Source organism: Panthera onca, chromosome B2 (assembly GCF_046562875.1).
Source record: "Panthera onca isolate mPanOnc1 chromosome B2, mPanOnc1 haplotype 2, whole genome shotgun sequence".
NCBI lineage: Eukaryota > Metazoa > Chordata > Mammalia > Carnivora > Felidae > Panthera > Panthera onca.
In genome coordinates this window covers 142,454,555-142,478,780 of record NC_138343.1, presented here as the reverse complement: position 1 = coordinate 142,478,780, position 24,226 = coordinate 142,454,555, and the positions used below count along the sequence as shown (strand labels likewise).

The following is a 24,226-nucleotide window of genomic DNA, read 5'->3' as shown; positions in this document are numbered from 1 at the left end:
AAGATTTTATAAATCACAAAGACAATTTGCTCACTAAGTTTCAACTCTTCTCAATCACTACTTGATGTAATCACAGATTATGTTAAAGTTTGAGTACAGCTTTAATGAAAACTCACTTTATGATTTGGCAATCTTGAGAAAATTATGACTATCACAAAGCTACAGAATTAATGGATTTTTCTTGTTGAAACGTAATAATTTGACAAACTGGCAAAAAGCCATCGTCAATGTGATCCAAATAGATAAAATAGAAATAGACATCCCAAGATTCACATTTATTCATAATTATCCATGAAATGCTTTTCATTTGATAAAATGTATAAAAAAGCTCTAGGTATGGCTTGTCCCCAACTTCCATGGCTGCCCCTGCGCCATGGCTGGCTACTTCCCTCCTGGCTACTTAGGAAGGGATGACCCTCTCCGTACCCATCTCCACTTAGCCTGTGCCAACTTTGAATAATGTCTGTCATTTCCTTCGCACCCTGCTATGGCCCAGAAGCCATGTTTATCGCTTTGCACATCTTAATATATTTCATTACCAACAACAGCTCTGTGAAGTCATGTGGTTCCTGTATCACACTTTGCGTATTTGCTCAGGTCACAGAGCTACAGTACCACCTCACAGTGCATTATCTTTTGTCAAGTGAAGTTACTTAGATGAATTATTTGCCTTTGTTGAAAAATAAACCCTGGCTCATTTTTGGCACTTTCAAGAAATGAAAAGCTGATATTAACTTTCATTTTACTTATCTGGGCTTAGATAATGTTTTTCTTGGAGTCATTGGCTTCATTGAAAAAGGGATCTCCATCCACAGGAATAAGATATTATCTTGATTGTTCAGGTGAACACTGATGAGGGAAAAGACGGAAGAAATGAAAATTTTGTAATAAAATCTAAGTATTTTTTATCCGAGTAGTGTTCTCATTTTAACTACCAGAAAACTATGAAATGATTGTATTCATAGAGGATCCTACCTTATACGTATCAGCCCTCTGACTGTGAGGTTCTATCTAAGGATCAGCTTGGGGTCATGACTGCATGACCACTATAGGTGCAGTTGGGTGCCTTTCACAAGAGAGTGTCACACTGGAAAATCAGCTCACTGGGAAAAGGCAGCTGGGGAGCCAGAGTGTGACACAGAGGGTTGGAAACAGACCAAAAACCCAACACTGAGTGGTTACTGTAAATTCTTTACCTAGTCCAGTACCTAATTTTATCTTTACAACCACCCTATATATCAGGTACTCTATTAGTCCACTAATGTCGTAAAACTAACATGGAACATTTGAACCCAAGCAGACCAGCTCTAGACCCCAAGCTCTTACACAGAGTAGCTCAACAGGAACCAGGTGAAAGCTCCTGTGGGCCAGGGAAGACACATTAAAGGTCAGACATGGAGTGGGAAAAGGCCTGGGGAAGGAACAGGCCAGAGTCAGCAGAAGAAGGAGGCACCTGGGTAGTTTAGTCAATTGAGTACCTGACTCTTGATTTTCGCTTAGGTCATGATCCAAGGGTTGTGGGATGGAGTCCTGCATTGGGCTGTGCTGAGCGTGGAGCCTACTTGAGATATTTCCTCCATCTCTCTCTCTCTCTCTCTCTCTCTCTCTCTCCCTCCCTCCCTCCCTCCCTCCTCTGCTTGCACTCTCTCTCTCTCGAAAATAAAAAAAAATTTTAAAATTAAAAAAAGGGGACAGTTGGGACAGTTGGGTGGCTCAGTCTGTTGGGCATCTGACTTGGGCTGAGGTCATGATCTCGCGATTCACAAGTTCGAGCCCTGCATCGGGCTCTGTGCTGACAGCTCAGAGCCTGGAACCTGCTTCAGATTCTGTGTCTCCCTCTCCCTCTCTGCCCCTCCTCTGCTCATACTCTGTCTCTCTCTCAAAAATAAATAAACATTAAAATTTTTTTTAAAAAAAATTAAGAAAAGAATCAGCCTAAGAAGTTCCCAGCCCGTGCTGATCTCCCATCTCCCCAGGTCATTTATCCACAGGCTTGTCAACTGCACCTGCCCTTGCATATAAATTAGCAAGTTTATGCTCCCAAATAGAGAAGTTACTCCAAAATCTATTTTCAAAATTCCACTAGTTATCCAAAAGTTTACTCTTTTTATATTTTTCTTTCATTTCAAGTTGTCTGCAATGAGTAAAACAAAAGTGCAATTTATGTAAATAAATATAGTCTTAAAATATAAAATGTAACTAGTATTTTCCACTGTTTGAGAATTGGTTCATGGGATGTTTTTCTGTTATAATTTGAATAGGTTTAAATATATTTGTAGCTCATGGGATTCCAAAGCTTTTTACCTTTTACAAGTATTAAGTTTTGAGAATTTAATTAGAACCTAAAAATCTACTCAATATGATTGTCTAGGACAGGAATAAATTTCAACTGCTTCAAAAACTGTTTTCTACATATTTGTAACTGATTTTGTATGCAATAGATGAAAATGTAATAAAATCTATATCACTTTTTTATTTTAATAACTGTACATTAAATAAGTACTTTATAATAAACATAAGGGAAGTATAGGGACGTCTGGGTGGCTCAGTCAGTTGAGCATCTGACTTCGGCTCTGGTCATGATCTCATGGTCCATGAGTTCAGACCTGGCGTCTGGCTCCATGCTGACAGCTCAGAGCCTGGAGCCGGCTTCAGATTCTGTGTCTCCTTCTCTCTCCCCACTCTCTCTCTCTCTCTCAAACATAAATAAACATCAAACAAATTAATAAAAAAAAGTAAGGGAAGTATAGTTCAGACTGATGAGAAGAATTTTTTGCTTTTTAAAATTTTTAATATTTTCATTTTCCATTATAAAAAATTGTTCCAATGTGGGCAATATTGCTTAAAATTTCAGTGAAATACAATCAGTCACCTTATTCTATTAATCACTTATTGCTGACCACGTCAGATTGTAAGAGGCTAATGGATTATGAAACAGCAATTGGAAGAAAATACCATCGAAGGAAAAATAACAATTTTGTTTAAATCCTAAAATAGATTGAGTTGTAACTATTTCATATGTAGATGATGCAACACCAGTGCTTTCATGGAAACAAAATGAATTCTCATGACTGACATCATTGCACAATTGATCTATTCACCCTGGTTCACTGTGAAACTTATTTCTCTTCAGGTACAGATAATAGTATACACAGATTTCATCTTTGTTTTCCAAAATCTTGAAATATAACTGTGGTAAACTTCTGACCATACTATTAAAATAAATTTACTATCAAAAAATCGGATCTCTTGTTTGACTATGAGATATGGAACTTTAAAACTAGCCTAAGTTCTATAGTTCACATCTTAAATGCAATTATTAGAAAATAAGAAAATTATTAGAAAATAATTATTAGAAAATTAGAAAAGCAAAATTAAAATGCACCTTGATGAGTAGAAAAAAGTACAAAGAAAATCAAAAGTTGGAAATAAAAGTTTTAAAATGTAAAAATAGAAATAAAATATCTAGTTTGCAATAGCAAAGAAAATCATTAGAACTGAGACACAGATCTCAGAAAAATGTTTAAGACCTTTATAGAGAACATTTTGATTAAATATGAAATAAAAGAAGACTTCAGTACTGGTGAGGTATGCCATATTCATGGATGGGGAGATGAATCGTGAAGCTCTCATTTCTCCCCCAAATCACTCTGTCATCGTTGTGCCCATCAAAATCCCCAGGGGATTTTTTTAAATAAAACTGCTTCTTAAATTCTTAAATGTGCAAAAACAGCCAAGACAAATTTGTGAAGAAAAACAAAGAAGAAGGAAGAGAGGCTCCAACATCTACCATCTACCAAAACAAAATATAAACCCATAGAAACTAAAACAGATGTCTTTGGGCAGGCACATTATGGAGGATTGCTTTTTCTCTTGCTTGTATTTTTTTTTTCTGTATTTTAAAAGTCGCTCCCCTCTGAAAAGAAAATATACAGTTGACCTTTGAATAACGCTGGTTTTGGCTGTGTGGGTCCACTTATACACGGATTTTTTTTTACAGTATGGTACTGTAAATGTTTTTTATCTTTCTTATGATTTTCTTAATAACATTTTCTTTTCTCTAACTTACTTTATTGCAAGAATACAGTATATAATACACATAACATACAAAATATGTGTTAGTCAACTGTTTATGTTATTGGTAGAGCCTTCAGTCAATGACAGGCTATTAGGAGTTAAGTTTTGGGGAAATCAAGAGTTGTACGTGGATTTTTGACTTCTGGTGAGTTGGCACTCCTGACCCCGGTGTTGTTCAAGGGTCAGCTGTATAAAATAAACACATCTAGTTACAGCAGGAACAAATCAGAGGTAGTAGAGGAGCTGAAGAACACATAAGGTGATTTTCAAACACACTTAGAAATATCAGTGCAGTGACAGCTGACAGGTGGCCACATTAGGTGTGATTCAGCAAGCCGAATATGCGATTCTCTATCTAGGCACTAAGGTGACATTTCTGCAAGGTACCTAGCAACGTTTGTATCATCACAGACTACCTGCCAGATGTGGAGATGGATTCATAAATTTGCAGATTTCAATTCCACAATTCACAAAATTGTAGATTGCAACGTTACCATTTTCACATGAACAAAATGTTGCTAAACCATGTTGGTTATAATCCAAATGAGGGACACCTGGGTGACTCGGTTAAGCATCCAACTCTTGATTTCAGCTCAGGTCGTGATCTCAGGGTTCATGGGATCAAGCCCTGCATCAGGCTCTGCACTGACAGCATGGAGACTGCCTAGGATTCTCCCTTTCCCTCTCTCTCTGCCCCTCCCCTGCTTGTACACTCTCTCTCCCTCTCTCTTTCTCAAAATATATAAAAACGTTAAACAAATAATTCCAAATGAAATCCACTTTACTAAAAAACCAACCCTTTCAAATTTTGTTTTTTAATGTTAATTCGAATGTTTAAGTCCTTTTTGTAGAACATATAACTAGCACCATAAATGTGGGATATTTTGTTTTCTGCCACTTCGCAGGGGCACCCTTTGGTGTGCCAGCTGCTGCAGGGGCACTGCCAGTTTCCAGCCCGGCTCCGGAGACAACAGGTTCATGAGCCAAAGAAATTTGCTTTATCCTCTTTTCTTGGGAAACGCGTGTTGACCGAGAAGTTGCTGGACTGCCTCCCCTAGTTGAGGTGGCCAGCTTTCTCGGTGCGTAAACAGAGTTTTGAAGGGAACATGAGCTCTGGTGACAGTCTCAATCCCTCTCCTGTAGTTTCTGGGCTCTGTGCATGTGGGCAGGCACGTGTTCCCTCACCCACAAACTGAAGTCATCGAATTCCCTTGTAGGGAACTTAGTAAACATTTAATGTGAATGTGTCAAGTTCTTGATGCTTCATTTAAAAACTGAAAGTAAGTAAATTTTAAGAATAGTATGGGGGGGGTGTAACTAATTCAAAATCCCTGTAAGGTCTTTTGGTTTCTTGTTTTTGTTTTTCTTTTAGTCATGGATTCCCTTCTTCCAGGTCTGTTTTTCACAGGAACTCCTAAATGTAAGGATGAGGGAAGTTGGTTGTAGGGTGGACGTCCCCGTCACCAAGTGTGGACCAGGAGAGGGGCTGGGGCCGGCAACACTGAGGGCAGCTCCCCTTCCCCTTCCTCTCTGCTCCCTATTGGTGACACATTTAGGGGGCACTGACAGGAATGAAGGTTAGGTTTACAAAAAAGGCCCTTGAGACTATTTCTTCCATTCAGTGAACACTATTGCCCTAACTCAGAACAAGGACAGAGGGAAAGAAGGGACCTTTCCTCTCCCGGAAGCTCAGTGTATTCCATGGCCCTGTATACACAGGAGAAGCCCATGACCCGTCCCCTGCCCGGCACTTTCCCGCTAACAGACGTAGGCAGTGACCAGCCTAGTGTCCACAAACGGACCACTTCCTGCGGTGCCCAAGGTGGGACAGGCCCAGAGTTTAGATGGGAAGGGATGGGGAGGGTTCTGGGTTACTCTTAGGTTTCTTGAAGGTTCTGCACCTCCTGTCATGTACGGTTAAAGCCTGACCTGAAAAGGACCCCGCTGGGTGTCCAAGTCCATGCTGCGGAGACCTTGGTCGGGTCTCTGTTTCGTTAACACAGTGAACACCGGCTGCCCACCTCTGTCTCCCGAGAGAAGCTGAGGAAGACACCCGTGCTGGACCCCGAAACCTTTTGTGTGCCTACCCGTGTGCCTTAATGCCACCGTTCGTGGGTTTGGTTCCTGTGGATTGAGGGACACGATACAGCTACCATTTGATTCTATGTTATATGCCAAGCACTACGATAACATTTTCATATTATTTCTGTAATCTGACCCTCATAATCTGACCCATCATTGGTATTTTTCTTTTCAGTGTGTAGACGGGGAAGCCAATATTTGGGTTACTTCTTTACCTAGAATCACAGCACGAATAAACTGTGAGGTTGGGATTTGAACCTGGTTTGCCCCACACCCAAGCCTATGCTTTGGACTCTACATGGGGCCTCATGGGTCTGGGCCCAGATGTCAGTAGTTAATTTGGGCTAGACTTTTCTGATATAGCTAGTGAAAATAACAAAACAGAACTTAAGGAAAAATTATAAAATAAAAAATTGATCCCAGGAGGCTGTAACCCAATTTTACCAAGGATGCCAACTAAAGGGGTCACTTGAATTTGCCTTCCCCTCCTCTCTGCTGGACGGCCACATGTCCTCTAAAAGCATCTCTTACGTCTTGGTGATCGAAATGTCCTATAAGAGACTCTATCCTTGACTCCCACTGAGCCCAAGGGAGTCTATCCTTGGACTCCCACTGAGCATTCTATCCTTGAATGGTCCAGGGTTAATATTTCCTCATTGCAGGTCTCTGTTCGGTTTTACTAAGTGCCAAGTGTTTTTATTTTCTGTAAGCTAGGAGCCCCAGAATGCTGTTCTCTGTAACCCAGAGGAAACCCAGAGTAAGGCCAGGAGGGACGATAGGGAAAGGTGACACCAGCTTTACCTTTCAAAGCCCATTGTGTCTCTGATGACTTCCAACTTCCACCAGGAGTTTCCACGGGAGCAAGGTCTACCTGCAAACATATGCTGGTGAGACAAACACTAGAAGTGAGCAAATGAAATATAGGAGCCTAAAACCCGTCACCCTCCACTTAGGTAATGCCTATCCTAAAAATTCACTTAGGGGGTATGTACACATAAGGTCAAGACAGAGGGTCCTCTTTAGTGAGGGATGAACACTGTGGCCCAGACAGAAGCCAAAACTCCTCCTTCCCCCAAATCCATTCAGTGCTGAGGCCATGCACCTAACCCCTGGCCTAAGTAGTTGTATGCCAGGCCCTCCTCCTCTCTTGTACTGACGGTTGCTCCCTGCCCAGCCCGATTTCACCTTCCAGACCCTTTCTCTAAGACTCTGACTCCATCAGACAGCCCGCCTCACCTCTCTTCCATCATTTCCAATTCTCACTGTCAAACACCATCTCCAATATCATAAGCATGAGGCCCACCAACTTTGTATGGCATCTAGGACACTTCTCTCTGGTCTGACACACACCTCCAGCCCTCTACCCCACCCTCCAACGTGTGCACAGGAATGCTTACAGTTTCCAAAACATCCTGTGCTCTCCCATTTCTGGGCCTTCACCCTTGCTGACACCTCCACCAGGAAGTCCCCTGTCCCCGGTAACTGCACTGAATGGAGACGCCTCCTGGGCTGGGTGAAACTCATTCACTTTGGACTCCCACTGAGCAGGAGATTGACAAAATTTCTTTGGAAAAGTAGAGAAATGCTGACCCAGTAAGGGAATTTAGTTCCCATGGAATCACCATTTCAGCCGGAATGTTTCAAAATGGCCATACAGGGCAGCAGCGTGGCAAAGGGCAGAAGCTGGGGGCTCAACTGGACCTGAATGGAGTCCCATCTCTGCCATGGGGGACGCCAGTCTCTTCTTGTGTAGAAGGTGAAGGGCAGCAGAGGGGCCGCACAGTCATGGTGGGAAGGCTTGCAGAGGAAATGACTGGAAAATGTTTATCACAGTGCCAGGTACAATAAACGTCCCCAATAAATACCAGCTTGAAAACAAATGCCTGGATCCATGATGCTCTAGTTTTATTTGTGTTTCCTTCATCGCTCACAAATCAAAATCCTGTTTGAGAAGTGCTTTCCCTTTTCTGTGAGAAGAGGCTGAATGCCCCCTTCCTCTGTGGAGATGGGCTTGGGTAGAGAGACCTGTGCTGGATCAGCGGGGTAGGAGGGTGGGCGGCCACTGTGGGGTAGGCCCTGAAATCTGGGGGTCTGGAAAACCCATGGTTTACCACGGAAACCACGACAGGACCTTCACATTCACACCCAGCCTGCCTTCCTCCCCCGGGCCTCCCGAGCCCCCTCAAGGGTAAGGACAGAGAGGCCACTGCTCCAGCAGCTAAGAAGCCCACTCTGTGGTTTGACTTTTCCTGTCCTCCCACCTGCCACGGAGTGGGCCGTGGTGCTATTACTCAGGTGCTGCTTCTCTTAAAGCTCAGAGACAGCGGAAATCACAGACCCCAGCAGCTTCTGACGGCTCCCCTGATGTTCTGGCATTGACATTAACTAGAGGCCAAAATGTTTTCCACCAACTCTGCTCCCTTCTCTCCTGAACACAGGAATTTCTCTTGCGATGGCTTTTGAGAAAAGAATGGTCCCATTTGTTTGAGAGGAAAAAAAAAAATGGCTGCACCATTTCCCCCTAACAGCCACATCTCTTAAGGAGTGATTGCCATTATCCTATTTTGAAGACCTTTTAGCATGGGCCTTAAAACTGGATCTCTGATGCACAGTGATTCCTGCCCAGCTTTAACATTAGAATCCTACTCATTTGCCTTCCTCAGCTCTTCTGGAAATCAGCTTCTCACACAACTCTCTGCCTCCCAAGTGCTGCCCCAGAAGAAGCACCCAGAGAGGTCAGTGATCATTCCACTGGCTAGACAGGATCTCATTTGACTTAAGCAGGAGGCATAAAGCACTTAACTCAATTCCCAAAACAGGAAACTGATATTGCAAATAAATAAATAAATTGTTCACATGGGTAGTCATGGAGGTGACAGGGATGGATTCATGTTTTTTTTATTACCAACAAGCTTTTGTTGAACTTAACCCTGTGCCAGACATGTGCTGGTCCCTGGGGGGGGGGGGGGGGTACACTGAGGGGATTGTGACTGTGGGGAAATAGGTTCTACTTACATAAATGGATTAGGAAAAAGCTTAGGACGGGAAGCCACCACCATGGGGTGAAAGTGTCCAAGGTAAGCTAGCAAGATATTGTAATGGGATCACAAGTAACTTGTTGTATCACCCGCAGGAAATTACTTTCCATCTGACGCCAATATACTATTGCACTCTGATCACAAACTCCACTTGCCCCCTAAACCCTTTGCTTCTTACACACATAAGTTAATGATTACTATCTGATTGTTTTCTTCATGTTCACCACATGGGTAATATCTTGTTTTCTTCATGTTCACCATGTGTGTAAGATCTTGAGGGCTCAACAAATACAGAAATGAAACCCCTGTTCAGGGCTCTTGTCTCCTCCCAGACATTAGCCTCTCTCTCATATTCAATTCTGCATCCACTCTCTTGCTGGACAAGAAAGAACTCCAGACTCATAGCCTGAGACATGTGACCTAATTGGGCAAACATGAACAACGATATATCCACTTGTCTTTTTTGGAACAGCAGTCCAAGCCTCAGTAGATGCTTCAGTTAAGAAGGTGCTGGGATTTAAGACTGGGAAACCAGTACATCTCATCATCTCCATCTTGGACATTCATACGACACAACATTATTTAAAGGGCTAAGAAGTCTTGCAATAAAGAATCTCTTTAAGTCTTTGTGTCAGTCAGGATAGGCTAAGTTATGCTGTAGGAAACAAACAACTCAAATATCCCTGTGGCTTAGGACCATGAAAGTGTATTTCTTTCTTGTGATACATGCCTCCTGAGGGTCAGCTGTGACTGCTACAGGACACAGGCTCACAGAATATGCTCAGTCGCACACACAGCTGGTCACTATGTTAATAAAGAAGAGATGTGGTGAATACACATGTGGTGTGGCTCGTCTGGCTTGAATTGATGGTGATATGTGCTTTGTGGCAGACAAAAGACAAAGGGAATATTCTGCCTGGATGTGAACATCGAACGGGACAGAGCTGGTTGGGCATGCCAGACACAGGACTCCCTCCCACAGGAAGGACCTGGCATGAAGACCAGACCATAGCAGTTTCTTTAGGAAGGGACAAGTAGGTACCATCAGTCTAGAAAAAAACAAATCCAAGATTTCTTCAAAGTAGTGAGGAGAAGGCAGGTGAATTAGGCCCAGGCTACATACAAACAGAAAGTTGATTAAGTCCGAGGGGAAGAAGCTGTTCTAACGGGTGTTTCCAGTAGACTCTCTACCAGAGATTTGGGAGGTTTTTTTTTTTTAAACATAGAGAGGACTCTGATTCCAATAAGCAATCTGCGATTAGGGTTTATCCTTACAGGAAACAGTAAACTCCCCCAACATCTGCTGAGACAAGCCTATACAAACAGGAAGAAGGATACCCAGGGCAAATGCTCACTAAACTATTTTACAGTTTACAGGACAGGAGGATGGAGAATCGTCATAATACACCAGCCACAAACAAGTCTGACAGAGCAGACACTCTGCAGAGAACCAGAAAGGCGATTCCATATAAAGGCATCTTTGGTTTTCCCCAAGGTAAAATCACAGGTTGAAGCACAGGCAGCATGGCGAGTCTTCCCTGGAGAACTGAGAAAGCCCCGCTCAGCTACGTGAGGAATCTGACACTTTTCCGTTCAGATGGCCTTGAATTCATTCTTATGAACCATATAAAGATGAGGCTGGCCAGACCTGTCTCATCAGAAGATCATAAGGCTTATTCAATCCTGATTTAAAAATAATCAGTGGGGCTTCTGGGTGGCTCAGTCAGTTGAGTGTCTGACTTCAGCTCAGGTCATGATCTCACACCTTGTGAGTTCAAGCCCTGATTCGGGCTCTGTGCTGACAGCTCGCGGAGCCTGGAGCCTGCTTCAGATTCTCTGTCTCCCTCTCTCTCTGCCCACCCCTGCTCGCACTCAGTCTCTCTCTCTCAAAAATAAACATTAAAAATAAATTTTAAAAAAATCAGCAAGCCACCATGCTGACAGGGTGGAGCCTGCTTGGAATTCTCTCTCTCCCTCTCTCTCTCTCTGCCCCTTCCCCACTGGCTCTCTCTGTCTAAATAAATAAATAAATAAATAAATAAGCAAGCCAAAAACAGAATAAAATTTCTTTAAATTGATAAAGGATCTCTACCAGAAATCTGCTATAATCATACTTAAAAGTGAAACATCAGCAGCATTCCTATTGTAGACAAAAGAAAAGGGTGCTCGCTATTTAATATTATATTAGCAATCACCCAAAGGAAATTCAGCTACAGAACAAAGGAAGGGATATGTGGCAGGGACAAATTCTCCCAATATCCCATCTCACTTACTTTCACAGTAATTGATTCTAAATTAGGCACATGGCCCCCCAGAATAAAAATCTCATTTCCCAGACTTTCTTGCAACTCAACCAGTGGCCATTAACTCCAGCCAACAGAATGAAAGAGGAAGTGTCATGCAACAGCTTCTGGGAACTTTCCTTAAGAGTCAGTCAGCATGTGCCCTTCTCTCATCTCCTCTGTCTCCCATCCTACTACCTGGAATTGGATGTTGTCATCTCAGATCTAAGGATGAGGGATGGTGAGTGGTGAGCTGGAAGGGCCACTGGACCCATAGGACTTCCCAGAAGAGAGCTGCCATACCAACTGGGAACTGCCTGCCTCTGGGCATTTTATGAGAAATGAGAATGAGAAACAAACATCTTCTTGTTTAGGGATCATTTATCTGAAACAAGGGTTAGCAAATGACTCCCTGGGCGCCAAATTCAGTCAGCTGCTTGTTTTTATAAATAAAGTTTTATTGAAACAGAGCCCCATTCACTTATTCACACACTCTCTATAGCTGCTTTCACGCTACAATGGCAGAGTTGAGCAGTTACACAAAGCCAATATCTATCTGGCCTTTTACAGAAAACGTATGTCAACTCCTGATCTAGAAAATCCAGAAAATCAGTTGAACAAAAATCCACTTGAACAAATAAGTATGACCCTAGTTCTATGGGAAGAAGGGAGATAAAAATGAGTTGTTTCATCTGTTCTGTCCATGCCATCTTGAAGGATAGTTGATCTAAATTAAAGAGTTTCAATCTCAAAAATCAACTGACACCCTGAACCCTATTCAATGTAAGCCTTGTGTAAGATGTCCTGTAGTTATTAAAATAAAACCTTCAATCTTTATTCAGGGCAATGGTATGATTTATAGAAAAGACAAAGAAGTGATTTGGAGTCAGAAGTCCTGGGTTTCAGACTCACCTCCACTATTTATTAACCTTTAGATTTCAGCAAAGTCCTTACAACCTTGGTCTTCTCATGAGAACACCTCCTTGACAAGTTAGGGCTGGAGTTACATGAGGTAACATGCATAAAGGCACCATGCAAACTTTGACATGATGAACGAATGCTGATTTCCTCACAGGGTTTATATATGAGATCATGACAAGTTTACAATATGGTGTCTAAATGTGGGTTTACAGGAAGACCAGCAACGATTCCAAGCATGTTCACAGACTCAATAGATTTCAGTTTAAACAATTACATTATGGCCAGAAAACAACCAGTTTCCAGGCAGACTTAAAGTTCAAGGATGAAATGATAAGATAGGAGAGATGTGAGGTGAGGGAACACAAGAAAGGATAAGAGGAGAAAGTAATAAGGGGAGATAGGGCACAACCAAGGGGAAGACTAAGGAGAAAGCCCAAGGGGAGGAGGGGAACGCCAGAGGGAGCTGGGGAGCATGGGAGCGTGGCTCCCTGGTGGCTTTCAGGCAAGAAGGGAATACACTCTTCCCCATCTCAGGTTCTTTGCATATGCTGCTTCCGTTCTCTGGAATATTCTCCTTGCCTCAGCCAACCTCCACCACTTACTCTCATGTTCCACTGTTACCTTTGCAGAGAGGTCTTCTCTGCCACCTCGTCTAACATCAGTTGAATAGATGAATGAGTGAATGGCAGGAAGAAGTCACATAAGCAAATGGAGGATCTAGATATCCACAATGTCGAATTTGGGGTATTTTAGCACCTACCACTATGATTAGTATTACTGTTACTTTTTAATAAAGTGGCACATATCTCTGTGAGTAATGAGGAATTCAAATATCCATAGGTTTAAAAATAAAGTCTGACATAGTATTTTGTCCTCCAGTCAGCTCCAAGGAAGGCAGAAACTTCATTCATTCCTTAGCCTGTCACCACCTAGTCTAATTCCTGACACGTAGTAGGCATTCATCAAATGTTGACTGAACAGAGGAAGACAGATCAGTGTTAGCAAAACCTCACAGAGCTTTGGCCCCACCTTGGTTGCTTCTGGTAAAGACCTGGTGTCAAAGTTGTGTGGCTGGGCAGGGTGCTGGAACCAGGAGCCAGACACTCTGTTCCCTATAATGTTACTTAACTACTATGCGTGTGACCGAGGGCCAGGCAAAGCTCTCCATCAAAATGTGAATATGGCTTTTCCTTTCTTCAAATGACTTTGAACCCTTCAAAGGATCACAGTGTCCTCACAGATTAATTCAAAATATTGTTAATGCTACATTTTTGTTTTGTCAGATCTGAAATTTAGAGATCATTTTATTTACATTTTCTTTGTCAAATGGCTGTCATACTTGTGTTTTTTTTCCTGTAAATAGAAGGGAAAAAAGACAAAGGCACACAGTGGAAAGTTGCTTTTCATGAAAATGTGAGGCATTTCTGGAGAATATAGTAAATGACAGTCGACCAAAGTATGTTCTATGAGTATTTGGGTTTGTTTTTTTTTTTTTAATTATTCTTTTTTTCCCCTCTCCTTCCACAACTGTTGAAGAATTTCTCTACTGAATTAACTCCTAAGCGTCTCTGCAAATCTGAAATCTCTAGGAGTGTTACAGTGTGAGTGTACATATCCTATTTCTTCTTTCCTTTTTTTTTTTTTACTTTTGTTAACCTTTATTTAATTTTGAGAGACAGAGAGAGACAGAGCACAAGTAGGGGAGGGGCAGAGAGAGAGGGAGACACAGGATCTGAAGCAGGCTCCAGGCTCTGTGCTGATAGCACAGAGCCCAATGCAGGGCTCGAACCCATGAACCGTGAGACCATGTGTTCAGCTCAAGTTGGACTCTTAACAACTGAGCCACCTAGGTGCCCCTCCCATTTTTCTTTCTAATAGAACCCTGATTTTTCTTAGGTATCCACTCCTTCTCAGCTGCCTGCATTCCTAAGAGGAAGCTGAACAACTCTCAGCTGAATTGGGGTGAACTTGATTGGCCTAAAAGTATTCTTTCCTCCTTGCAATTGATTGGCTCAGGAACAGACATACAGACATGTGACTCCATTCTGGTTGATGAGAAGCCAGATGAGGCATCTGGTTAAAGATACCTGTAGATGCTTTACTAGGGGCTTGTATGAAATACTGAACTGCTCCATAAGAATATTCCCATAAGCAACAGCATCCCATTGAAAACAGCCCTTCCTAAAAATGAGTTCAGAATCCAAATCACATTAGGAAACAAATTACCAAAATGGGCAGTTAGCAAACACAATAAATGGTAACATTTGTTCATCAAAACCAGAGATAACAAATCAATCTGAAGAGATTTTAAATACATTTAAAACATTTAGGGATAAAAAAAAAGAAATATATAGTAACGAAATAGTGCAGGGGGAAAAAGATAAATTGATCCCTCCCCTAAAACTCAAATAGAAACTATACAAATTAAACAAAAAACATGGAAATTAAGTCTCAATAGGTGGGTTTAATAGTAAGTTAGGGGTACATGGGTGGCTCAGTTGGTTGGGCATCTGACTTCAGCTCAGGTCATAATCTCATGGTTCCATGGGTTCAAGCCCTATTTCGGCTCTCTGCTGACAGCTCAGAGCCTGGAGCCTGCTTCGGATTCTGTGTCTCCCTCTCTCTCTGCCTCTCTCTTTCTCTCTCAAAAATAAATAAACATTAAAAAACTAATAGTAAGTTATATACAGTTGAAGAGAAGAGTAGCAAACTAGAATATAGAACTAAGGAAATCACCTAAAATGTAGTTCAGAAAGATAAAGTGTGAGATATAAAAGACATAGGGTAGAATGAAAAGGCCAATATATGTCTAACCAAAGTTCTAGAATAAGATAGAGAAACAATATTCAAGAGATAAGAGCTGAATTTTTCTCAAAGGGAGGAAAAACATGTCTTCATATTATGCAAGTAGACTGAATCTAGAGCCGTATAAATAAAAGCATGTAGGCACATGGTAATAAAACTGCAGAATATCCAAGGTAAAGAGGAAAATCTTAAAGTTACCTAAAGGAAAACAAAACAGATGAGCTACAAAGGAATAATAAACTACAAGTGGATTTCTAAGAAGCCAAAGTAGATGCCAGAGGCCATGAATAATATCTTTTAGATACTCAGGGGGAAACAATTGTCATTACAGAAATCTAAATTTTAGCTAAATTATCATTCAAAGTTAAAATTTTAAAGCTAAAGACAATTTTAGACATACATAGACAAAGAGAGTTGAGTGCCCAGAGTCTTGCTGAAAAAAATCACTAAGAGGTGTACTTCGTCAAGAAGGAAATTGAATCCAAAAGGAAAGATGAAGATCCCCAAAACAAGGGCAGCCAAATAAATTGGTAAAATGCCCTACAGAATCTAAGTCATTACTGACTGGTACCGATACTAATAAGGGCTAATTGAGTGTTGCTTGAAATCAGTGGGGAGTTCATATAATAGATGCCGATACCATAAAAGATGGAAGAGTTCAGAAAGAAGCTAAATCATTCCTGTTCAAGAAGACAGAAACATAAATCACCTCTAGAAAATGTAAGGTCAAGTACGCATGTCAAAAATTGTGGATGACCTCATAAATAATAAAAATAGAATGTATGCTTTCCAAACAATTAGAGGGGGATATGAGGAGGTAAAAGAAAATGTGATCAATTCAATAAAGGCAGGAGGGGAGGGGGAAAAAAAGAAGCAAAGCTTAGAGATGCAAAGAAAACGTGGGTAATTATTCCTCAAATTCAATCACATTCCCAACCAAATGTTGCATTACCTAAAGACTAAATTGTAGGTTAGCCTCCAACGATGTGTTCACTGTTGTAAAGAGAGAAGAGCTATGTGAATATATATGCACACACTGATGCACACACAGAGAGAGCATTTGAGGAAATATGCCTGGTTTCTACAGTCTTCCTCTCTAACTGGTTAATTTGTGTAACTCCTTTCCTCCATGATCCATTCTGTGCTTCCTTTGTCCTCAACCAAGTCTTCAGCTTTTTGAAGTTCTCTGACACAGTGACTCAACCCTTTGTTCCAAAGGGGTCAGAATCCTCAGTGGTCCTCCTCTTCTCTGGTTGCTATAGTTTTCCATTGGACATGGAAGTACTAAGGGACAACCCAGAAAATCCTCTCATTCCAGACATAGACCTCCCTGCCCTTGTAGTGCTGAAACAACCAAATTTCCACTTGGTGGTTGGATGACCTACCACAGTCTGTGGGGTCATGGCTGGAAAAACAGTGTTTCTCCTTGACTCTCACACTGCTACCACACAAGACTTCTGACATCAGATGTGTGGATTTTTCCCACACACCCAGTAATTCTCTGAGACACCAGCAGGGTATCCTACAATTCAATTCATTTGGACACTAATTGGAGTTAGTGCAGACTCCACAGGTTCAGGGCTCAGTCCCACAAGACTGCCCTCACTTCAGATGCCAGTTCCAGGACCAGGTTGTCACCAGTGCTAAAAATCAGGGTTCCAACCACCCATTTCCTCAAGTTCAATCATTTCCTAGAACAGCTCAGAACTCAGGGAAACATTTACTTACATTCACTGGCTTATTATATAACAAAGGATATGATAAACGATACAAATAAACACCCAGATAAAGAGGCACATAGGGCAAAGTCCAGAAGGGTACCGAGCGCAGGAGTTTCTGTCTCCATGGTGTTGGGGTGCACCACCTCCCAGCATGTGGAGGTGTTCACCAACCTGTAAACTCTCCAAACCCCATGCTTTTGAGATTTTTATGGAGGCTCCATCACATAGGCATGATCAATCTTTAACTCAGTCTCTGGCCCCTCTCCTCTTCCCACAGGATGAGAGTTGGGACTAAAAGTCCCATCTTTCTTTTTTTTTTTTTTTTAATGTTTATTTTTGAGAGAGAGAGAGCGAGTACGAGTGGGGGAAGGGAAGAGAGAGAAGGAGACACAGAATCTGAAGCAGCTCAGAATCTGAGCCGTCAGCACAGAGCCTGATGTGGGGCTTGAACTCATGAACCACGAGATCATGACCTGAGCTGAAGTCTGATGCTTAACTGACTGAGCCACCCAGGCGCCCCTAAAAGCTCCATGTTTCTAATTGTGCCTCGGTCTTTCTGGTGATCAGCCTCCAACTTGAAGCTATTCAGGAGCCTACCAAAAGTCACTTTATTAGGACAAAAGACACTCCAATCACCTAACAAATTCCAAGGGATTTAGAAGCTCTGTGCCAGGAACCAGGATCAAAGACCAAATGTTAGAACAAAAGATGCTCCTAAATGCTCTTACCTCTTAGGAAATTATAAGTATTTTAGGAGCTCTATGCCAGGAACTGGGGGCAGAGACCAAGATACACAGCTTCTATTATTTCACAGATAATTCTCTTCCTTACCTTTTGGTTCAGAGGCATGAGGAGCCCCAACTTGTCAGCTGGATGTCTCAATTGCCAATTAGAAGGAATCACTCACTGTTGGGTTCCCTGGGAAAGCATTCTTCCCTTATAAAGTGAAACTTCCTACAAGAGCTTAAATTGCGGGCAACAGGAAGCAAAAATTCTAGAAGTGTATTATCAGGTATAATTGTGGGATTCTTGACCCAGGAGTACTGTCTAACGCAGAATTCTCTTTTTTCATCACTGTTTGATGAAATCCAATGAACTAGCAAGGTCACATCCATTAGCTGAGGAAAGTAAATCCAATTCACTTTTACCTATTTTTCTTCCCAGCTGTGTAGGCATTCCACAGTTGTTTAATCAGCCTCACCAAGGGAAAGCTTGCAGATAATCCAGCCTTTTAATTATATCTCCCTAGCCAGAGGGACTGCCAGCGTGGCCTCCTGGATTTCTTAACCTATTCCCAGACAGCATAGCCATTCAGTTGCCATCTTCTCCCAGCCGAGAAAGGACATCCCCCTTTGCACAAAGGAGCATCTCCCTAGAATAGCAATGCAGTACTTTCCATGCACATGTGAGAGCATCTTTCCTGGTGCTCTAGGCTGCGTATCAGCTGAAGATCTAACACATCATATTGAGTCAACTCTGTTTCATAACCCTGTCTGAGTGAGGCAAGATGTCAGGTCCTTCAGACAAGCTTCCCCACGCCGCACATCACATGAAACCCTGTCCCCAGGAAAGGCCCCATTCTGTGTCTTCCCCTCCTGCACTAGCCCATCAAGTTCCTCCCACTGGAGGTCATGTTTTAATGACCACAGGTGAAGCATAGCTAGAGAACAAGGAGACAGTCTACTGTGTTGTCTCTGGCACCCCGTCGCTATTTCATGGCTTATGATTTCACCTTCTATCTTAACAAATATAAAAAAAAAAAAAGTCCAAAACATAAGCCAAGAAAGGATTTGGGCAGGGAAAAATAAACACCCCACCTCATTTCCCAGGAGAAAAACCAGTGACAGTGACCATTTATTTTTTTATTTTCGAGATTGAGAGAGACAGAGAGAGAGCACGAGAGTGTGAGCAGGGGAGGGCACGGGGTGGGGGGGGGGGAGGAGAGAATCTTAAGCAGGCTCCATGCTCAGCACAGAGTCCAACATGGGGCTCGATCTTACAATCCTGGGATCATGGCCTGAGCCAAAATCAAGAATCACTCAACCGACTGAGCCACCCAGGCACCCCAAACATTGGCCATTTCTTGATTTTCTTTCTTCTTCACATGAGTAAAAAGCACCACATCTTTCTGGGTTGAAGTGTCCTTTTGTCTTGCCATCAACTGAGTCTGTAAAAAAGGGAGAACTGTGTATTTGGCTTGTAGTTTGCACAGCCACCTAGAGACAAACCAAAATAACACAAACAAACAGAAAGTAACCCAGCCTGCTGCTCCCTTGAGAAGGTGGTGGGTAAAAGCCTGTCATGAAGATCATAAAACACAGCAGGCTTGCCTGGGAGTGGGAACAGGAGGGAGTAGAAGAAGGGAGAGCAGCTGTTGAGAACCAAGAGCATATTTAAAAATTTTTCAAATTGTGGGAGGATGGGATTGTCTCAGGAGTCTGCGTTTAGAAACACCCAGCACTGTGGCGCCTGGGTGGCTCAGTCGGTTGAGTGTCCATCTCTTGATTTCGGCTCAGGTCATGACAGGCCAGATCTCACGGTTTGTGCGATCAAGCCCCATGTCAGGCTCCATGCTGACACTACAGAGCCTGCCTGGGATTCTCTATCTCAATCTCTCTCTCTCTCTCTTCCCCTCCCCCAGCTTGCATGCTGTCTCTCTCTCTCTCTCTCTCTCAAAATAAATAAATAAACTTTAAAAATACCCAGCATCATTTACTGCTCTTGACAGGCCACATGTGACAAAATACAGCTCCCTTGGAAACAAAAATGTGCTCGGGAAAAGGCACTGAAGATCAAGTTCTAGCAAAGTCTGAGTCCTTGATGCACTCCAGCTCTCACAAGAATAAGTTTAGGAGGAAGACTTAGATGTCTGTTTACTTCCAAAGAAACAGTCTGTGATCACACGGCAAGGGCGCCATCTTTGAAGGGAGAAAATTTCCAATGATAAGAACCATAGAAAAATGTATGGCAACTTCTTCCTTGGTGCTTAAACTGGGGATGCCACTGGCCATTTGTCCTGGATCTCTGCAGTCCAAATAACCTGAGGTGCCCTGGTGGCAGCGTGAGAGGGGAAAACCCAATGCAATGGTAGTTCTTATCTATTATTTCAAGCAGAAAAGTGTTGTTACAAATTCATATATTTCAGATGGCAGGTCAGCCTGCCCTGCAGAATAACTGGACTTTTTGCAGATGGCCAGCGGAATCCCTTCTGCTAATCTTTGGAAACGTGGAAGAATTGCAAAGATGACCTGTGCCTGCCCTCTCTTCTGCCCTCAACCTCTCCCTCCCCACCAACCAAGCCTTCCAGATGCCCCAGCATCATCGAAGTCCACTGTTATGTATTAGAGCTTCCATGTGCTTTGGGGATGGTTGAAATATTTTGAAAATATGCTGAGGCTAAATGATATTTATGGGTCCCTTGTTTTGCACTCACTATTCAGTCCATTCCTCTTACTCAGCTCAGGTCTGCTCTCCTCTAGATGGAGCGATCCTTCTGTCCTAAATCAGGGGCGGGGAGGACCACCCTCACCCCTGGCACTCTGCTCTTTCACCCCCAGCCAAAGCCACTACTATCCCCTTCCCACAGTTCTGTTGAATCCCAGTTACGAGCTTCACAGAAAAAGAGTTTGAGAAGACTTCAGAAGCCAAGAAGTATCTTACTTCTAGGATGACTATTTCCTACACATTCAGAATTTGTTTCTTCTCAGCTTCACAATAATTATGTTTTGGTACATGATGGTAGCCGCTAAGATTGAAGGGGAAACTTATAAGTTTGTCCTTGTCAAGAAGGAATGTTTCAACAGTCTTGTGTACTCATGAGTCTTTATTCATCCTTCAAAGTGTCTGATAAGTTCCGATTCTTCCGTAAGTTTTTCTTTTCGTTATTAAGTGCTTACTCTCTGCCTGGCCTTCTGCTTTTCTTTTGATCTATCACATTATGCTTTTTATTTATACCTAAAACAAAGCTGGGAGTCTCCTAAATATGAGCTGGGAGGAAATGTCCTTTTGCTGACTCTTGGTGCTTTCAAAAAAAGTAATGGAGAAGGCAATAACCTTCATTTATTATTACTGCTTTTATTATCAAAACACTTGGAGGGGCATCTGGTTGGCTCAGTCAGTAGAGCATGTGACTCTCAATCTCAAGGTAATAGGTTCAAGCCCTACATTGGGCATGAAGCCTACTTTAAAAAAAAAACAACACTAAAAAAGAGAGAGAGAATTTAAAAAGACTAATTCTAACACCATTTCTTTCCTCTCACTTTCCTCTCTCTGTATTTACAAGACCATATCTTGGGCTGCCTGGGTGGCTTATTTGGTTAAGCATCCACCTCTTGATTTTGGCTCAGGCCATGATCTCAAACTTTGTGGCTTCAAGCCCCATGTCGGACTCTGCTGACAGTGTGGAGACTGCTTAAGATTCTCTCTCTCTTCCTCTCTCTCTCTGCCTTCCCCCCAACCCCCTGCAGCAAAATAAATAAATAAACTTAAAAAAAAAAACCACTTGGCCACTGAGTATGTCATTGCATAAGACGGGAGCTGGGTGGGGATGGTCCCCACTCAGCTCTATTAAGGATGCCATATCCCTGGCACTATGCCAAATCTAAACTACAAGTCCATTCTCCACTTGGAACTGGGGGATCTGGAGGAAATCTCAAATCATCTGTGTCAGTGAGTGTCGTGTAAAATCATACCTACTGATGGCTCCTTCCTCACATGCCTCACATTTACAGATCCAGAAATGTTTGCTAGTGCTTGTCCTTTCTTTCCAAACACTGTCTGGATACTGAATAGATGGTTAATCAAATGACAGATATGGATAGAAAAGAAGACAAGAGGACTAAGCTTCTAAATTGAGGCTGCTCAGGGGTCTCATGAGAGGACTCGCTCAACTTGGAGCATTTCCACTGTACTTCAGAGTCAAATGGAGAATACAAACCAAATTCTCATTGTCTTTTACCCAGGAATTCCAGGAGCTACAAGGATTCAAACAGAAGCTGCATCTCTCTGCCTTGGGGGTAGTCTCCTAGGACAAAGAGGTAGATCAGGACAAAGACAAAACCAGTGACCACATTACTGGTGGAGGAAACGCTCTCCTCTTCATGCTGACCTTTAACCCTTGTATCACCGAGTTTCCATGAGTGCTGCTAAGTTCAACTGTAGGTGTACAACATTAAGATACTCAGGAAGACCCTGGCCCTTTAATTGAGTCACGACTGTTACAACAAACATGAAAATGTGAAAATGTCCTCCCATGAATCGACAATTGACAGGGAAGGGTCTGCTCTGTTATATACATATATGCACATAAGCATTGTTATAATTATCCTTCTTTGCTTTGGGAATGGTTGTCCATGTCAGCTGTATCAAAGGGATAAAAACTTCAGAAAGGGCAGTACTTGTTCCTTCAGTGTGGAACAGAAGGCAACGTAAATATAGGTCCATTATGACCTTGACATCATGCTTTGCCCCACTGACCTTCATAACCCATCCACAGCACTAGGTCTCTGTCCATCTCCACCCCACCCAGAAACAGGTAGCTCCAGCCCAGAACTTGCTGTTGGCCCAGAGTCTGGCACATAACAGCAATCAAAAAATATGTGTTGAATGGAGTTGAATCTTCCTGCTCCTTTCTGGTGATTTCTGTGAAGCCTCCTAATCTCTGTGCCCTGTCCATATTCACCTGTGCTCTTGGTTGGCTGCCAGGAGCCATCTGAGATAGGGACCCACATGGGCAGTGCTCTTGTGTTGCCAACATAAGGTCCTTAAGGTCTGATGGTCACCTTTCGTAAACATGCCTTAGCTAGAAACAGAGACTCTGACTAAGGAATTGCACCCATCTGGAGACCAGGTATAGGGGACCCTCTCAGTGAACTTCATCAGTCTTGTCCCTCCCTGTCTAGATGGTCCACCCTGACTCCAGTTCTCCCAGGCTGAGAAACTCTGTGGGGATTTGCAAATGGTCTAGAGTATGAGACCAAGAAGACCTACATTGGAGTTCTAGATCTGTCTACACTTGCCTATTTTCCAGGGACAAATTCTCCCATATTTCTGAGTTTTAGTTTCCTCAACTGTTAAGGAAGCAACTATATCTGCTGTATAGAATATTGAGAGGAAATAAATGAGTTGCTGCCACACATAGTTTTGAGGATTGAGAAATAAAGCAGCTTAAGTAAAATTCCAGATAGGGATATGGATGACGGCTACTAATTATTATTATTTTGTGTGTGTGTGTGCAGGGGAAAATCCAGATCAGCAAAGATGGGCTTCACTGCCAAGATGAATGGTAATATTAGAACCATCCATCATAGTTTCTGATCTCAGTCTCTTAGGGGTGACTGGAAAATTTCCAACAACTTTCCTACTTGCTTCAAACTGTTCTGGCAAACCACTTAATGGCAAAGTGTAGAGAAGAGTTTTGTGGTGTACAGCAGATACACACACCTGCAAAAAAAGGGGCCAAGGAGAGGGTTCCCTTGGCAGCCATGAAGAGGTTCAACTTCTACTTGAAAAGTTTAGAGTTGCGCACAAGAACTGAGATGTTTGCTGAGCATCATTACATGGGAAGTAGGTCCTGCGAGGCTGTAGCCACAGATTTGGGGCTTGGCAGGAAATGGCTAATATTGTGTCACCTTCCCTCACTTGCTGCAATACTCTAGATAAAGTTTATATTTTATCCTTATGAACTTCATAGGATCAGCTTGCATGCACAAGGGAGGAGCCCAAATTAACATTTGTGACACATTCCCCTGGCAAGGAAGTCTTAGAATGGTACCCGTAACAGCCAGCAGTTAAGGTATACAGTACTTGCTACGTGCTCGACACCATTCTGAGTCCTTGACATACTATACATCATTCACTTCCCTTCTGACACAGATGCCCTGGTGTCATGTGAGGTAAGAGTCTTTCAAGCAGGGCGTCACAGATTTTTAGTTTCCAGAATGGCTTCCTCTAAGTCACAAAAAAATGCTCTGTCTTACTAATGTTGGAAGTGCCACCACATCCAATATCAATCAGGTGACCAAGAGATTCCCCCCGTGTCAAGCTGGGCCAGGACATGGAACCCAAGGATGGCTGTGCCTTTTGACCCGTGCCTTCAGTGTAGTCACTGGGATACCAGGAAATTATGTAGCCGCGCTTTTTTGACTCACTGGGATGAATTCCAACTATAATGTCAGTATAGGCCAACCAGCAGATGCAACACTTCTTTTTATGAAAAGCAACTTCCAGGGGCCCTTGGGTGGTTCAGTCAGTTAAGTGTCCGACTCTTGATCTTGGCTTAGGTCATAATCTCATGAGTTCA

The 24,226-nt window shown here is 42.6% G+C and overlaps 1 long non-coding RNA gene across 3 annotated transcripts in view; it reads right to left on the bottom strand.

The window, feature by feature from the left end:
• Positions 1-728: 728 nt before the first annotated feature.
• LOC132666511 (uncharacterized) overlaps positions 729-24,226 on the bottom strand; it is a 91,320-nt gene continuing 67,822 nt past the window's right edge. For 2 of the 3 annotated variants that reach the window (XR_009604700.3, XR_014137740.1), the window contains exons 3-4: positions 6,961-7,043; positions 729-849 (exon numbers count right to left, since the gene is read on the bottom strand). This is a non-coding gene — a long non-coding RNA (uncharacterized LOC132666511). Of the gene's footprint in view, positions 850-6,960; positions 7,044-18,540; positions 19,094-24,226 lie in introns of those variants that run through there. The other variant, XR_014137741.1, reaches the window with a different exon arrangement.